This window comes from Dipteris shenzhenensis, chromosome 4 (assembly GCF_047967505.1).
Source record: "Dipteris shenzhenensis isolate YYH24624 ecotype China chromosome 4, Dip_SZ_1.0, whole genome shotgun sequence".
NCBI lineage: Eukaryota > Viridiplantae > Streptophyta > Polypodiopsida > Gleicheniales > Dipteridaceae > Dipteris > Dipteris shenzhenensis.
In genome coordinates this window covers 57,638,977-57,658,024 of record NC_141599.1, presented here as the reverse complement: position 1 = coordinate 57,658,024, position 19,048 = coordinate 57,638,977, and the positions used below count along the sequence as shown (strand labels likewise).

General features: G+C 48.5%; 1 protein-coding gene across 3 annotated transcripts in view; it reads right to left on the bottom strand.

The window, feature by feature from the left end:
• LOC147903102 (F-box/RNI-like superfamily protein) overlaps positions 1 to 19,048 on the bottom strand; it is a 46,384-nt gene that overhangs the window by 14,066 nt on the left and 13,270 nt on the right. The gene's annotated exons all lie outside the window — the stretch shown is intronic.

Here is a 19,048-nt window from a genome sequence, read left to right as displayed (position 1 = left end):
AGACAAAAAGTATCAAGAGCACACTCTATTGAGATTCGACCCATCACAACTTTCCTCAAGGAAGACCGACAGAGACGAGGGATCACTCTGGACATAGCCCAACGAGTTAAAAGATCAAGGAGACCGCATCCCCCGCCACAGCGCGAGACAGCTCAATAGGCAAAGATACGAGATATTGTCACACCTCACCAGAGAGCCATTTACTGGGCTTCGATTTCTAAGTCCCAGCTCCGAGATTTACTTGACTGGGCTTGTACTTGTTTGATTATGATTTTACTTTCATTTGCTATCATAGATTACTACTCAACAAGGGCCAGTGCGCCCTTTGCTCCAACCCACCGAGGCTTGTATGAGTCTACCTTTTTTTGTGCACTCTGTCCCATAGGCTCGCGATTCTCTCTCTCTCTCTCTCTCTCTCTCTCTCTCTCTCTCTCTCTCTCTCTCTCTCTCTCTCTCTGTTTGCAGACTGTGATTCGTAGACAGTAGAGACAGAGGCACATATAGCCCTACACTGCCCCCGATATGCACACATCAGAGACGACTATCAACAGATACTGGCAGACACCACTCAGATCCCGTCAGTTCTCTCCACTGCCTCTCCGGCAACGTTGTGATCTTTTGTCACTCGTCTTTTTTTGTACCGTCAAGAACTTGAAAATTCTACCGCTACCCCTACCCCTACCCCTACCCCTACCGCTACCCCTACCCCTACCCCTACCCCTACCCCTCTCTCTCTCTCTCTCTCTCTCTCTCTCTCTCTCTCTCTCTCTCTCTCTCTCTCTCTCTCTCTCTCTCTCTCTCTCTCTTCAGAGGACGATAATATATTCTTCTTCTTCTTCTCTCTCTCATGTTCATGATCTTCAACACCTCCTACACAGTGCTTCACCGACATAGCTTTACATACCAGAGTCAGCCAGTGGAGATTGTGCAGTCCTACACAAACTTGGGTGTAGTTTTCATAGGGCCAATTTTCAGGATGACCCACGCAGCTAGGGCACGACTCACACGAGGGCATGGTGCCTTGGCCCAACTAGAGCGATAGTGCTTCCAGGCGCACTTCCAGGATCCACCGACAAAGTGTTGGCTTTTCGACACTCTAGTGAGGCCGACCGCCATGTATGCGGCACCGTTTTGGGGGTGTGATATTTCAACAGCAGAGTGGAAGAGATTCGAGTGGCTGCAAGTGATTATGGGATCCACGATAAAGGCAGAGTTTGCCATGACGCCTCTCCAAGTTGATGCCATCTTTCAGAAAGTGACTTTCCTCCACAGAATTTGGGACCTACGCCATGAGAGACTTGCGATTATCTGAGAGTGAGGCAAATACAGCATGGTTTGCATGCATCACCGCATGGTTCGCCAGTCACAGGATTCAGATGGATCGGCTTCCCCCGTTTCAGTATAGCATGGATACACCACCCGAGTCGATCCCATGAAATGAGATTAACCACATCCTACGGTTAGATTTCCTCCAGCTCCACACATCTCGCACTTGGGGGGGGCGGGGGACCAACAGTTCCCCACCAAGACCCAGCTCTACTATGAACACTTTCTAAGAGTATCGGAAGACAGGCTCATCATCAGACCTCAGTATCTCGAGGACTCTAGGTGAGGAATCACATCTACCACATGAGGTGGCACAAGTGACCTCAAGACTCTTCACACTCACATAATTGTAGGACACTCCTAGGACTCTAGGACCACACACACTAGGACTCCGATTCCAACAAACCCCCTTTCCGAGCTAGGGTGAGAAACTATGACATCATCCAGACTGTGCATCCCAAGCAATCTCAGAGGCTAACAGCTGAGCATAATTCAAAGGTTGAACCAAGCACTCTCATGGCTTAGGTGTCAACGTGATCAGAGACTCAAATCTGAGCATGGATGCATGACCAACTCATAGGTCTAGGGAGTACACCAACATCCTAGAACTCGGCCAGGCCTAATAAAGGAAAGACATAACAACCCCCTTGTCTCCTAATTGGGTACATGGAAGTAAGTGGAGCCTTTTATAGGACAAGGCACACAAAATAACAAATTATTACATCATTTTAGGGGGACTACCCAAGGCAAAGTACCTAACACACATGACTCTAGAAAGCCCACTCTTCATCTATCACCTCATGGAGGGATAGACCAGAAATAGCAGCAGTGCAGACTTGTTCCTCAAGTCCAGAAGGTGTAGCTTCATCGTCTTCGTCCTCGCTCTGCTCTGCAGCCAGATGGCATGTTCTTTGGCTTGTACCTTTGCCACTTTCTTGAAGCAACGATCCTCTGGATGGCCAAGTTTCTGACAGTAATTACATTTAAGAGGTTTTCCGTACTTCTTGGGCTTATTCTTGAGAAAGAATGCTTTGCCAAATTCGAAGGAAGATTCTGCTTTCTCTGTAAGCCTACGGTCCTCATCAATGAGATGAGCTACCATATCCTTAAAGCTCATATTGCGGCTGACTCTAAGGACAGCAAGGATCTCATTGTATTTGGAAATGTCTTCAATACTTGAGAGAAGTACATCAACTTGATCATCATCTTCAACAATGGCTCGGATGGCAGATAATTGTTGGAGAATTGACCCAAGATTGCTCAAGTGTTCATTGAGGGTTTCAGTTTCCTTCATCTTGAGCTTGAAGAGTTTTTGTTTGAGAAATACTTTGGAATTATTGATCTTATTTCCAAACAAATTCTCTAACTTTTCCCAAACGTCGTTTGCTGTCTTATCAAAATCCACATGGTGGATAAGGTTGTCAGCTAAAGCTAGGCCAATGATAGCCATTGCTTTATCATTTTGGTTTTGCCACCAATTGATTCTAGCATCATCACTTTGGGGTTTTGGCTCCTTGCCATTGGTGATATTCCATATCCCTTCTCGCATAAGAAGAAGCCGGAGTTTTGTCTGCCAAGTTGGGAAATTGCTCCCTAAGAATTTCTCAATGAGCAAGGAGTTTTTTATGCTATCCATTGGTGGGAAGGTCTTAGCTGTTATTACAGCTAGTGTCTAAATCCCTTACAATGTTTACTCAGATTTCAAAAAGGGCCCAAATTTTACATGGTAGAAGCTCCAATTATGCCAAAGGAAGACACAGAACAGAAAAGCCCTAAATTTTAGGGTTAGGGTTACTGCAAAAATTAGGGTTTGCAGAAAATTGGGGCTTTTCAAAATTTCCTAGAGCATAGTGTTCTAGCAACACTAGGGGAGCTTCAGACCATAAAAGCCCCAACAAATTCACCCAAAAATGAGGCAAAAATCTTCAAAAACAAAATATCTCAAACGGACTGTTTGCTGGTCAATGGAGCTCACGTGGAGAGGCGAACGAAGAAGATCAACAGCGTAGAGCAACAACTCAGATCTGTTGTGCGAGTCGATGGCCACAGCCCTCAGATCGTCAGTCATCAAGTCAGCTCCATGGCTGGCGCCGTCGCAGGTCTAGCTACGTGGGCAACCAATTGCGTAGAAGTCGGAGCAGCAGGTGTTCACGTCGGGTTCACCACGGAGCAGCAGGTGTTCGGGCAGAATGGCGAGCTGCGTGGGCAACAGGAGAAGCATGGGCAGCAGGAGCAGCTGCGTGGGTAGAGAGGTGCAGTAGATGACGAGCAGAGGGGCGAGCAGAGAACAAGCAGAGTGGCGAGCAGAGAACGAGCAGAGTGGCGCAGACGACGAGCAGAGTGAAGCAGACGACGAGCAGAGTGGCGCAGACGAAGGAGTTCAGTTTGTCGCAGCAGAGTGATGACGACAGATGGGCAAGCAGAAGAGTGGTGAAGGATGAGCAGGACGCTTCATTGCGAGAGGTAAGGCTCAGTCAGGGAAGACCCGCTCTGATACCATTTGATGGAAATGAGGAGAGGGTGAGAGACTTGATCACATGATTGAAGACAAGAGTTGAGGCATAAGCTGATGTTGATAGATCGATAATCACAGCAAGTACATAGCCTCTTTGATAGGCTGGGCAAGCCTTACAGACACCTCATAGATGAGGTCACACATGAGAATCTAGATCCTATAATCTAGGTGAGGAATCACATCTACCACATGAGGTGGCACAAGTGACCTCAAGACTCTTCACACTCACATAATTGTAGGACACTCCTAGGACTCTAGGACCACACACACTAGGACTCCGATTCCAACAGGATACAACTTTGACCCACTCTCACGACTGATCCACTTTCAAGACCAGGTCTGCATTATGCTCTACCTGATGGAGATGCGACGATACAGGGAGATACTACTACGACGTATCAAAGAGCAGGAGGATGGGACCACCACACCACAGGGTATCGAGGTAGACCAAGCGCAAAGACAGGTCACATATTTCTATGCATTTGACTCGGCCCCAGGGCACTCTCGGACAGAGGAGGAGGAGCTAGTCGACATCAGAGACATATGGATCAGCGGAGGTAGCCGATACAGCACTGCCAGACGAGGGACACAGAAATCGTACACGGCGCGACAGACGACCAGAGCACACACGATCGAGGTTCGACCTAGCTCTCCTTGGGGGAGATCGACCGAGGCGGGGCATCACCCTTGACATAGCCCATCGGATCCAGAGATCGAGGAGACCACGTCGTCCACCACCACGAGAGACATCCCGACACATGCAGATACGTGAGCTCTTTGCATCTCATTAGAGAGCCATCATGCGAGAGTGGGGTTCATGTGGCCAGGTATGCACACCTATCCAAATGGTTTGCTAGTCGGGCTGTTCAGGTGGACCACCTCAAGCCTTCCAATACAGCTTGGATGCCCTGTCCCTTCAAATCTTATGAGATGAGATCAACCATATCATATGGTTGGATCTACTCCAGCTCTACGCATCGCGCACTTAAGGGGAGGGGAGGAGGGGGAGGGGAGAACCAAGAGTTCCCCACGAAGATCTAGTTCTACCGTGACCATTTCTTGAGGGTATCACAAGACGGAGTAATTATCAAAACTCAGTACCAGGAGGACAGATAGGTCTCACACGCACTGAGCATTGCCATTGAACAGTTACGGGTTTTATCCCACCAGTTTAGGATTGAGGGTAAGGAGAGCCACAAGCACCCCTATGGAGCAGAGGATATGCACGAGGCTATGCACACTGGCTGAGGTCGAGACAGAGGAGAGCTTCCTATGCACTTGCCCAACATACTATGAGATCCGAGGATTGTACCGCTATCTCTTTCAAGAGGGACAAGGCTTTGGGCCACTCTCCAGACTGATCCACTTTCATGACCGGTTTTGCATTGGCCTCTACTTTAGGGAGATGTGGCCACATAAAGAGTATTGAAGCAGATCACGCAACAAGACATGATAGTGCCACAAGAGGCTGACCGTGCACAGCGATATGTCACAGATTTTATGCTTTTGAGTTAGCTCCATGACATAGTGGAATAGAGGAGGAGATAGGCAACATAATGACAGCATGGATCAGCGAGAAGAAACAGCACCGAGCAGTAGACCCAGGGACACAAAGACCACATATGATGCAGAGGTTGACTACAACACACACGATGGATGTCCAGCCCATCCCAACTCTACTGATAAAAGAACATCTGAGCTGACACGTCACTCTTGACATGGCCCACCAGTACAAGGATCACGGAGACAATGCCCTTCACCACCACAAGAGACGACCACACAAACACAAATTCGAGACATCTTCGTAGTCCACAGGAAACATACCACCTGGTTATCTTTTTTTAATACTAATTTTTTCAGTTTCACTTTTTTAACATAGCACTAAGCAAGGGCCTTAAGAGAGCCATTTTGCTTCAGCCCACAGTGGCTTGTATGAATTAACCTTAATACTAGTATTTCAGTACTAGCTTTTTCAGTTTCACTTTTTAAACATAGCACTAAGCAAGGGCCTTAAGCAAGCCATTTTGCTTCAGCCCACAGTGGCTTGTATGAGTTACCCTTAGATTGTACCTTTGTCTCATAGGCCCACAAGGCCTTTGAAGACGGTAATACATCTCTCTCTCTCTCTCTCTCATAGATTGTACCTTTGCTCAGATTTGTACTCTCATAGCAGGAGGCAGAGTCGATGGACAGGATTTCCAGTATTATTTTGGTTCTCAGACTCCGTGACACCTGGACTTGTATCTTTGCATTGGCATATTGTACTCATCCCCCCATTTTGCACCCAGGGGCGGTTTCCTTGCATCTAGTTTACTTTGTATTTAGGCTCAGATTTGACATTATGTACTTTCACTTGCATTGTATTGCGTAGCACTTAGATGATATTCGACGATGCCTCTTCTTTGTGGCACGTTGATTTTGTGCTATCTTGTATGCAGAGTTCTTGATGTCCCATGGGCCCATTTTGGCCTTTAGTGGACAATAATACACTTTCTTTCTTTCTCTCTCTCTCTCTCTCTCTCTCTCTCTCTCTCTGCCCTCACTGCTCAGCCTCTCCACTCACCCCACTCAGTCCTGTGTCCTCAGCCTCTCCGCCCTCACCCATTGCACCCCCTCGCCCGCCTGCTCAGCCTCTCCGCCCTCACCCGCTCCTTCTCTCCCTCACCCGCTCACTGCTGCTCCCCCTCGCTGCTCCCCACTCAGCCATCCTCAGCCCTCCATCTCCACTCCCTGCATTAGCCTCTCCACTCTCCGCTCCGAGCCTCTCCGCCCCCCTCCGTTCCTAGCCTTTCCGTGCCATGTTCCTAGCACCTCCATCCCCTGCCACAGCTCTCACGCCTCAGTCCAACCTCTCCGCCCTCACCCTCCACCTCTCCGCCGCCTAGCCTACCTCCTCCACTTCTCCCGCCGCCTAGCCTACCTCCTCCACTCAACAGCTCCCATCCCACTGCAACTCTTCTTACATCTTCGACACCCTCCACCCTCGCCTTCAATGATGATGCGGGGATGGGTTGATGGGCCCACATGAGGGGTTGCAGCCAAATAGATTGTGATGCCGCACGTACCTACTAGAACAAAATCAAAGGGAGGGTTCTGAATTAGCATCACAAGATGGGGAAAGGTAAGCGAGAGAATGGCAAAGAAAAGGATCAAGGGAGAAACAAGAAAGATGACAAGATTCCAAAGCGACTTACTCCAGAGGACGTTAACACACGTGTCGAGAGGAGTGGACTCAGTGTGGACAGCAAAGCAATGACGAATACCAATACAATACAGCACACACCTCGGTGGGGCCACCATCCCCATCATCATCATCACCCGCATCCACCTTGGGGTCCTCAGCATCGACTTCAACAGCTACAATGGGATCCTCTACCTCGACAGCCATATCGACTTCTACACTGACGACTATTCCATCACCCACTTCACAATCCCCAAATATCCATACTCGTTTACAGTACTCTCTCCCTTCCCTCTCACCTCTCCCCCTGAGCCAGCCCTCTTTCCAATATTCTACTGGTATCCCCTCATCATTGATATCCCCTCTCTCTGCTCACCTCATGGGTTCACCATCCATCGCCCACACCCAGCCCCACCTCTCTACCTTTGCACTAGCCCTCTACCAATCCGAGATCTCGAGAGGTCCAAGCTACTCATTGGCTGACTGACCAGATCTATGGGAGTCTCTCCTCATAGAGGTACATAACATTCGGGCACGTGACGCAGAGTTGACCCGGTTTACACAAGAGCAGGCGATTGTTATTCAACAGCAAGCCAGTCTCATCCAAAAGCTTAGACAAGACATCGTAGAGCTCAAGAAGGAGTTTTTTTCCTTGAGCATGGCCTCAAGGGGTACACCTGCAACAGCAACAGCTGTGGAAGCTCAAATAGCCACCATGCAATCGCCCATAGCAGAGACTTCCAAATGGGTAGATGTGGTGAAGCAGGAACCTGCAAAGGCAACTGTTTCGGCTACCCTTTTGGAACAGCAGCAGAGGGCCACCAAGGCTCTCAATATCAGAGTCCGAGGGATCCACGGATAGAGACTGCACCGATGGACGACGCGATCACCTCCGTGACGACCACACTAGAGGTTCCGAACCAAGCTATTGTGGAGCATTGAGTGGGGAGAGACCCCAACAGAGAGCAGCCTCTTGTTATACGCTTCAAGGACACTCAGGCACGCCTGGCCGCTTTGCGTCATAGATCGGCTCTACGTGATCACCCCATTATATCTATATATGAGGACTTGACTCCTCTACAGATAGAGGAGAGCATGCTCTTTTGCAGTTGCATGATGCGGCTCGCAAAGAGGGTAGCTGGGCAGTAGTTCGAGATGGACGTCTCATTCCCGGACCTCGCCAATCACCTGACCACTCCTCTACATAGGGGGGCGAGGTCTATGAGACTCAGGATACTGAGACCCTCACTTGCACCATTTGAAATTGTAATGGTACTCCCTGGTCCGAGCCTGGAAATTTCTCAGAGTCATACACAGGACGAGACATAGTATTCTACACAGAGACACATCAGAGCCTAGAGCGCCCCTTATCCTTGGTCAGTGGATACACTTGGGAGTCAACCTTCAAGGAGGAGAAAGGGAGACAAGTTGAGTACGGGGATCAAAAGGAGTAGCAATCTTATATAGATCATCTTTTATTTTGGCGATTTTAGTGGAGAGGAAAGATCCACATTCTAGGTTTCTTTGGATCCGACTGTGACGCACCACCAGCCGCGATCTCTTCATAGTGATCTGCTACTTCCCACCAGAGACCTCACATTTTGACAGGGCAATACGGGAGGAGGTTCAGACATCCTCATATACACCCCTCTACCATGATATCATGGACTTTTTGAGCTGCGGAGATGTTCTCCTGGTGGGGAACTTCAACGCGAGCACCGGAGCACACCAGGTGCCACTACTAGATTTTTGAGAGGACGTTGTTTTACATCCCAACATAGATCTTGCTGACGCTAACATATCACGAGTATCTGCTCATAGATGGGCCCCTGTCACTTCTTACAGACAGGGGGGTCTAGCGTAGTTGATTATATCTTGGGATCCCCTGCCTTCACATCACACATCACAGACCTCTCTATTTCACCACCACCACCTGAGACTGATCACACATCTCTCTTCTTTAATATCACCACTCCCCCCCTTGCCCAACCACTCACCACACCACCCACCTACACTACCTATCACGACATACACTTTGACCACAGTCTCTCACTGGATACTCTACATGGCGATACATGCTACTCACCTATATTGACCACATACCCCTCCTGGGCTGCATTGATTAGCCGATCACTACACGAAGCTGCCCTTCAAGCCTTCCCGTATACCACGTTCTAACTATCCACCGTCTTTAGGGTCCGTGTCATGTAATAGTTGGTACGATGACGAGACCAAGGCTCTTCGCCGACAACTTCGATTCAAATCCCAACATGGCCTACCAAGCGAACCAGACACGTTACGCAAGTATCACCGCGACGCTGTCTAGCTCGCCAAAACAAACGAAACTTTGTTTGCCAAAACGAGGATGAATAACTTAACATTATTTTCAGTAATAATTCCGAAGACTTTTGGTGACAGTTTCTTGAACGGTGTCCCCCTCACCACTCACAGACACTCAAGCTTGGCATGATTACACCCGCACACTTTATGGCATCCCCAACCAGCCCACACCTAATCTCTCGCACATACCACGACCGACCTATTGCAATCTTTTCACTAAGGGGGGCATCAAAGACGCGGTCATGAAGCTTCATAATGGCCGAGCAAAGGATCATGAGGGTTTATGCACCAAGTTTGTTACATACACGATTAATATCCTAGCCTCTATCCTTGCAAAGCTATTTAATGAAGCAGTTTGTCTCAATTTTCCCATGCAATTGGACCCTCAACACTATCACACCTATCCACAAGACAAGGGATCCCATGGATCCAAGTGGCTATAGGACCATTATGATCAGACATGTCATGTCCAAGATATATGCTTCAATGCTAGATATGGAAGTCAGTCGCTATGCAAAGATGCACGAACTCAAAGTAGATGGCCACACAGGGTTTCGACGTGACCACGAAACCATGGATCACATCCTCACACTTAGGAGTGTCATAGAGGAGGCCATGGACCCTCAACACTATCACACCTATCCACAAGACAAGGGATCCCATGGATCCAAGTGGCTATAGGACCATTATGATCAGACATGTCATGTCCAAGATATATGCTTCAATGCTAGATATGGAAGTCAGTCGCTATGCAAAGATGCACGAACTCAAAGTAGATGGCCACACAGGGTTTCGACGTGACCACGAAACCATGGATCACATCCTCACACTTAGGAGTGTCATAGAGGAGGCCAAGACACGGAGAAAGGGTTATTGCTGCTTTGTGGATTTTTGCAAGGCCTTTGATACAGTACCTTAAGCACCCCTTATCAAGCGGTTACGAGAGCTAGGATATGGGCCGGATATAGTTTGGGCTGTCATGGCACTTTATGAAAGGATTTCTGGCAAGGTTTGAATGGGGGAGATGGACACGTGAGATCATGAGCGCCATTGGAGTCAAACAAGGTTGTCCACTCTCGCCGCCCTCTGCCTGTGCTAGCCAGGTCGTGTATGTGTGTAGGTGTAAGAGATCCTCTCGGATGATTGGGCTGAATTCGTTGCCTCGGAACGGGGACAAATGGAGTGTCAATGCTGTATTGGAAGGGTGGCAGCCTATCTATATGGAAACCCAATCTTTCAAACCACCCGCATGTGTGTTTACCAACATCTTTGATCACCTTGAGCTGCTAATGCCATAGAAGATGCTAGTGCCAACCAAGGTAGCCTGCATCGCCCTGTGGTTCATGAGCCATAGGCGCGCACGTGGTAGAGGTAGGTGATAGTCTAGAATGCTGCATCTAGTTGTAGTGGGGATGCCCCGAACTCAGCCTAAATGATTTGATGATGGCTTGCTGTGTATCATTCGTGGTAGTAGGAGAACTTGTAATCTCTCCACTCTAGTCCACTGTGTGTAAGAGAGGTCTGGTCCCCAACAAGTGCTACCATACATGCCCGCAGGTTGGACCAAGGAGTCGAAAAGGAGAACCTTGGTTCGCGGGTTTGAAAGTGCGAGTGGAAGCACTGTCTCTCCAGTTGGGCTAGGGAGGCATTACCTCTACTCAGGCGGGCTTGCATCGCCGGTCTCATCGTGAAGATAGGTCTAGAGAACAGAACTCTCAGATATGTGTATGGCTTCCTATGAAGCTCAGTTTCTATCGGGACCACTGCTTGCACATTTCAACAGAGGGTTTCATCATCCCACCGGGGTACACCCAGGTCCACCTACAACATTCACTCAAGATTGCCCTTGGACAGTTACGTGTCATCACACACCCGTATTGAGAGCAGGCATGCAAAGGGGATACCTAGAGACACCCATATCTGCACATCGTGTGAGCGCCATGAGGTGGAGTCAAAGGAGCACTTTATCTTCCGTTGCCCAATCTACTATGAGATTCATGAACGATACCATTGCCTTTTCAATCAAGGGCCTCTCCAGACTCCTATACTCAAATCAGAGATGCCTAGCAACTTTTATCCACGAGGTAGTCCGATCTAGAGATCGTCTCATCAAATTGAGACAAGAGCAGGGAACCGCGTGCCTAGCCCATCCTAGAGTACAATCACAGAGTTCTTCCAAACAAGAACAGGTTGCTCTTCCAACCACAGATAGCAAGAGAGGCAGAGACGTGGCACACCCAACAAAGGACAGATGCACAGATCACACTCATTGACATCTCCTCTATTTTCAAACGGGGGTGCGGCTAACTAGGGTTACCATGGCGCTCGTCAAGCATCAAGTAGCGGCCAAGAGGGCACGATGGATTACTCATCCAAAAAACAGACGGCGATCCATTATGGGCTTCTTTGCCTACTCTACCTAGTCCTTCATTGGGTGTACCTTGATGTTCTGTATGCCTATTATATTGTATTGGGTCAAACTATGTCTCCATATGAGGATGATGGGGGAGGGAGGTAGGGACAGATCAGCATTTTCTATGTTTAGGTCCAGCCTACTATGAGATCTAAGGGCGATACCACTGTCTCTTTCAGAAGGGGCTCGATTTCGGTGTTAGAAATCTAGCATGGTATCATCCTAAGTTAGAACATCAGGGAAGACTGCATGAGAGATGAAGCAAACACTGAAAGATATGAGATATATTCCATAGATGTGACCCATGAATATATAGGGCCAAGTACAAGACCATGAGCAAGAGTGCTTATGGGATAATTGTAGAGGTGCCACATGGCACACACTCAAGACACAAAGACTCAACTGAGACTAGACAAATGTAGACTAGGGAAATAGTACACCTAGTGTGCACTTATCTCCAACACCCTCCTTAAGTGGACACTAGGAGGAAGACAGAAAGACAAAACTAGAAGACAGACATAAAGACCTATAGACTGAGAGACAAGACATAAGACATGACAGACAAAGATCCTGAGACACCCTCCTCAAGTGATATCCTCATATGGGTCCACAAGGGTAGGTACAAAAGTGGATCATAGACAGACAAAGAGAGAGACAATCAGCCAGTAGAGTGGTCCCACAGAGAGAGAGACTGTCAGATAGACATGAGAGAGTCTGACAAATAGAAGATAAATGGGGACATAGACTGAAAATGCCAAGAGAATGTGGGTAGTTAATCCACAAAAGATAGGCATATAGACTGATAGACAGAGTGTCAAAGACATATGACTGTCGATCACACTGATAGACACAAGACTGAGAGACTAACTGATTGTAGATAGAGAGATGGACCTTGACTAATAATCCCTCCTCAAGGGCAATCCTCCTGTTAGAGTGAGTAATGCAGGGGTGCCTCTTGGGTAGGTACAAAGATGAGTCCATGTAGACAAGTAGACATGACATTACCCCATGATCTACATCATCGGTGATCATTGGTGGTAGATAGCATGAAAGCATAGACAGATATGAGAGATGGGAAGGTCTTACCATACTTGGCAGTGTCTAATCCCGTACAAGAGAGAGAACAATTAAGAATAGAACTGAAATATTGCAGCATAAGAAGATAATCCATTTTGTTTTTGCCTCAGGTCTTCCACCTTTTCAGGGGTAACCCGAGAGAGAGACAGCTGCAAATCGAGATTGCTACAGATAGAAAGAGATGAAGTACAAAAGCCACGATACCCAGAGGGAGACAAAGAGAGCAGAGATGCAGAATTTTGGGGTAGATCTTCGTGGGCAGCTGCTGGAGAAGTGCAGCAACTAAAGGTGCAGCAACTGAAGAGGTAGATGGGCAGAATGCAGAAGAAGTTGCGGCCTGTTGAAGAGGTGGCGCACAGCATTTGAAGAGGTAGACTCGAACAGCACCATAGAGATCCTCCGCAGCAGCAAGAGGGGAAGAGACGGGGCAGGCAGAAGCGGCCAGATATGGCGGGGCTGTCATAGATGAGGCAGCCTGGATGGCGCAGAAAATGGAGCAGATGCCGGGCAGAATGGCGGGGCAGAAGTGCGTGCAGCTGAAGAGGTAGGCGGCGGCCAGCAGTAGGAGCAAATGTCGAGGCAGAGCCAAACTAATGGCGGGCAGTAGCAGAAGAGGTGCGTGCAGCAGCAATGGCGGGGCAGACATCGGAGAAGAGACGGCCAGCAGGAGCGTAGAAGAAGGCGATGCAGACAGAGATGGTGGGCAGAGGTAGAGGTGCCGCCAGAGGCTGAAAGAAGATGCGTAGACAAAGCTAGGGTTCCAGCAGAGTGAGAGGAGAGGAGAGGAGAGGGATCTTCATGGCTCTGATACCATGTTAGAAATCTAGCATGGTATCATCCTAAGTTATAACATCAGGGAAGACTGCATGAGACATGAAGCAAACACTGAAAGATATGAGATATATTCCATAGATGTGACCCCTGAATATATAGGGCCAAGTACAAGACCATGAGCAAGAGTGCTTATGGGATAATTGTAGAGGTGCCACATGGCACACACTCAAGACACAAAGACTCAACTGAGACTAGACAAATGTAGACTAGGGAAATAGTACACCTAGTGTGCACTTATCTCCAACATTCGGACCACTCACTCGTGCATCATATTAATGTCTTCAGGAGACATCGCTGGTCTATGAGACAAGATACAAGATATATGTAACCCATACAAACCATTGTGGGCTGAAGCAAAGGGCTCACTAAGGCCCTTGCTGAGTACTAAGTGCTAAAATGCTAAAATGCAAACGTTAAAATGATGCACGGCCGATTATATATATGTTTTTCTCATTATATAATTTAGGTACTTCATGCACTCCTTGGTTTTCTATTGTCCCATAGGCCTTTGGTCTCTCATGCACGTTAATGACTCTCTTCTCTCCAGATCCCACGAGATGAGATCAACCGTATTATACAGTTGGACCTACTTCAGCTGTACACATCATGGACTTGGGAGGGAAACCAGGGGTTCTCCACCAAGATCCAGTTCTACAGCGGCCACTTTTTCAGAATATCAAAGGATGGACTGATCACCAGAGCCTAGTATCTAGAGGACAGACGGGTCACACATGCATTGAGGATTGCTATAGGACAGATGCGGATCTCATCTCATCAGCTGAGGATTAAGGCAGGGAGGACCGTAGGCACACCTCGCAAGAAGGCAGATTTGCAGACTGCACATTAGCAACGGTGGAGACAGAGGAGCACTTCCTGTGCATTTGCACTGCCTATTATGAGGACCAGAACTTCTCCATTGCCAAGCGTACGCACACATCAGAGAAAAATACAGCAGCAACGCCACCAGCCTCAAAAGCCTCCTTTGGAGGCCGGCCTAGCACCTAGGTGCCAACAAATTCCCCAATAGGGCACAGCAATTATCTAAATTTTTGCAGCATAGCATAGCAAGTGATATATAATTTTGGATGTAACGAACCACTATCATTTTGATAGTGGTCACCAGCCTCATAGATCCTGAAGGGTCTTCAGAGGACTTTAATACTATCATATCATCTCTCTCTCTCTCTCTCTCTCTCTCACACACACACACATTCATTTCATATGACATCCTTTGTTGCATGTCTTAAATTATATTTTTGGTCTCATAAACCAATCTGGCCCCCCCCCAACCTCCGGCCTACCATCCGGTCATTTATAACGGCTTGTCCCGGTGGCCACAGTCTTCCATGCCTACATTCTCTTCTGCTTCTGGGCGTGGCACTAGCGTGATCGACTACATCATAGGTCCCCCGACTCTAGTCCCTTCCATCCATAGCCTTACTGTTAGCCCCTTCATGCCCTCGGCCGACCATGCACTCATCCACTTTACTTTGACTCATGTCTCCCATGACCCACCCCCCCCTCGTCATCACGACCGCACATCCTATTATGAGGTTCATTTCGACCACCAGTTCGATGATGTATATAGCCAGAACCTCAGCCGCCTACTCCGTCCTCATATTTTAGATGCTCTACCATCCACGCAGGACCGGTGGGAACTTGTACATTCTTCACTCGTTTCTGCTGCCCACATGTCCTTCCCTGCCACGTGTCATTCGTCTAGTCCCCCACCGGTTGGCCTTGTTCCTTGCAACGGTTGGTATGACGAGGAGTGTAAGGAACTCCGCAGGAAACTTCACCTTGAGACCAAGGAGAAGTCTCCCCTCCTTACCGAAACCAAGAGAGACTACAAGTGGTTGGTTAGGCGCAAGAAACGCCAATTTCTAGCCCAGAATGAGGAGGAGCTGAGAAGCTTGCTTTTCAGCTGTGACTCCAAGGAATTCTGGCGAAAATTCCTCCGCTCGAAGTCTCAGAGCCCCCTTACAGATCCACGTGTCTGGTCTGCATATACTTCAGCTCTATATGATGTTCCAGATCAGCCAGCCATCGATTTATCCCATTCCCCTAGGCCAGCTTCATCTATTCTTTTCACACCAGAGAGTGTCCGTGCAGCAGTCCACCGATTGAAGAACGGGAGAGCTAAGGATCATGATGGATTGCAAGCGGAGTATGTAATCCATGGGATTGATGCCTTAGATTTTGTTCTTTCCCATCTCTTCAATGAGTCTGTTTGTACAGGCCTACCACAGTCCTGGTTAGGCAATACCATAGTACCTATCCACAAGTCGGGGGACCCTATGGAGCCGTCGAATTACAGGACCATCATGATCGGCCATGTTATGGCCAAGATCTTTGCATCAGTTTTGGAAAGCCGTATAAATGACCATGCCGAGACGACAGGACTCAGAGCCAGAGGGCAGGCTGGATTCCGTAGGGATCATTCGACACTTGACCACATCCTCACACTTAGGGCACTGGTGGAGGAGGCGAAGTCACGAAGGCAACGGCTTTATTGTTGCTTCGTGGACTTCAGGAAGGCATTTGACACAGTTCCGCGATTCAGATTGTTTCAGAGGATTCGCCAGATGGGCTTTAGTGGAGAGATACAGTGGGCTATCATGGCTTTGTATGAGAGGGTCACTGGTCGAGCTCGGACACGTGAGGGGCTCTCAGAGGAGGTATGCAGCACGATTGGGGTGAAGCAGGGCTGCCCGCTCTCTCCCACTCTCTTTAGATTATACATTGATGAGCTAGAGATGTTTGTACAGATGACAGGTGGTGTGGGCTCTACTCTCTCAGGATCCTCCATTCCTATCCTCCTATATGCGGACGATGTGGTTCTCATTTCCTCTACTGCTCAGGGCCTCCAGGCACATATTGAGGCACTCCACAGGTTTTGCCATGATAGGGGGTTGACCGTAAACCTTGGCAAGACCAAGGTTATGGTTTTCAACACCTCTAATCGTATTTACAGCATGGATGAGTTTCACTTCACTTATGACGGACAGCCCATTGAGCTTGTTAGAGAGTACACTTATTTGGGGGCAGTTTTCAGGGGACCGGTCTTCACCATGACATATGCAGCACGAGATAGGATTAGTAAAGGGTATGCTTCGTTGGCTCATCTTGAGCGTCAGTGCTTTCAGTCCCACTTTCAGCATCCCGATACGAAATCCTTGCTTTTTGATACATTGGTGAGACCAGCTGCGATGTATGCAGCTCCTTTCTGGGCAGGAGACCTCGGCGCTGCAGATTGGAGACGAGTAGAGAGGTTACAGATCATCATGTTCTCTCGGCTCATTAGGGCCAAGGCTACAGTTCCGCACGAGATCATACTAGCAGAGTTTGGAGCTACTCCCCTTGCATTGGATGCAGCGTTTCAGTCGGTCATGTATCTGCACAGGGTCAGGGAGTTTGGAGACTCAGCAGCAGGCAGAGCTCGGTTGCCATGGCTAGCACTTGCATCTTCTATGGAGTTGGCACGATCAGGGACCCGATACTGCTGGTACTTCAGACTCACTAGGTGGCTCACATCCCTTGGACTAGACATGGATAGACTGCCTCCGTTCGGATACAGCATAGATGCCCCTCATCTTGAGTTGACTCGCCACGAGCTTAGCCAGGTCACGAGAGCAGACTTGCTGCAGCTTCATACGTATCGCACTTGGGTTTATCCCACGCAGCTTCCGGTGAAGATGGCCACATATCGTGACCACTTCCTTCGGATCTCAGAGGATGGATTTGTCATCCCACCAGGCTATACAGGTACCCACATGTCCCACTCACTGAGGATTGCCCTCGGCCAGCTTAGAGTCTCTTCGCATCAGCTCGAGATAGAGGCTGGTAGGATGCGACGCATGGAGGATGGACGGCGACCAGGCCGAGAGACCAGGATCTGCCCTTGTTGCACCATGGGAGAGGTGGAGTCAGAGGAGCACTTCATTTGCAGATGCCCGCTATATTATGAGATCAGAGGTAGATTCCACTGTCTCTTCACGGATGGCTTTGGACCTCTCTCACGAGTGATGGACTACGAGGATCAGCATTGCCTAGCCCTTTATGTCAGGGAGGCCACTATGCTTCGGCGAGACTACCTCAGAGAGCACAGAGCGGAGAGTGATAGAGCCCAGTCTCATAGAGCTCAGACACACGCCATACCAGAGGACAGAGACCAGGAGGAGCACGAGGACGGCAGAGCCCACACAGGACACATGCCTCCACCATGTGGATGTACATATGAGATGGTTTGTAGACGCCGCAGGATCTTGTTACATAGGGGACGTACTCGCCGCTTCATCTCCAGACGATCCAGGATGATGGCAGCATTTCGGAGGAGACTTACTCATGGAGATCTCGCCCCACCAGCCGCTCACCTCACCTTTGCCCAGATTTGTACTCTCATAGCAGGAGGCAGAGTCGATGGACAGGATTTCCAGTATTATTTTGGTTCTCAGACTCATTGACACCTAGACTTGTATCTTTGCACTGGCATATTGTGCTCATCCCCCCCATTTTGCATCCGGGGGCGGTCTAGTTTACTCTGTATTTAGGCTCGTATTTAGGCTCAGATTTGACATTATGTGCTTTCACTAGCATTATATTGCGTAGCACTTAGATGATATTCGACGATGCCTCTTCTTTGGGGCACGTTGATTTTGTGCTATCTTGTATGCAGAGTTCTTGATGTCCCATGGGCCCATTTTGGCCTCTAGTGGACAATAATACACTTTCTTTCTTTCTTTCTTTCTCTCTCTCTCTCTCTCAGCCTTCCCCCCCCTCCACTGCCTGCCATCCCAGCTGCCCCGCTTGCCATCCCAACCTCCTCCCAGCCCTTCCAACCTCTCCGCCTGACACCAGCCCCCTCCCCCTCTGTCATGATCCATACAGGGGAAGGATAAGGAAATTGTGAATGGGATGGCCAACAAGCACACTTTGTACTAGTGTTTACGTTTGTATTTGTATAGGATGCAGATGCCCATTTAGATACTCCACCCATTCAGTTCATTTGTATCTCGTTTTTCCAATCTCATAGACCCTTTGGTCCTTCAACGATTTTAATAAGTTTCTCTTTCTTTATGCTTGCCTCTCCCAAGGATGGAAGGTCAATGCAACTAGCTACGAACGGATGACCTACAAGCTGTATACAAAAGCATTGATAGAGGACAGAGCCCCGTAGTCTCCATTGCAACAACAAGTATAAGCATCAGAATGAAGTTTTGACATCAAAAACTTGCAACCTCCTTCTCTCTATAATTTCTTTGGATTATCTTCGAAGAAACGGGGAGCTACATACAAAGATCTGGAAGCACAGAAAAGGATCATTGAAAGTGTTGAAGTTAAGAACTAACAGAGTAAGTGTTTC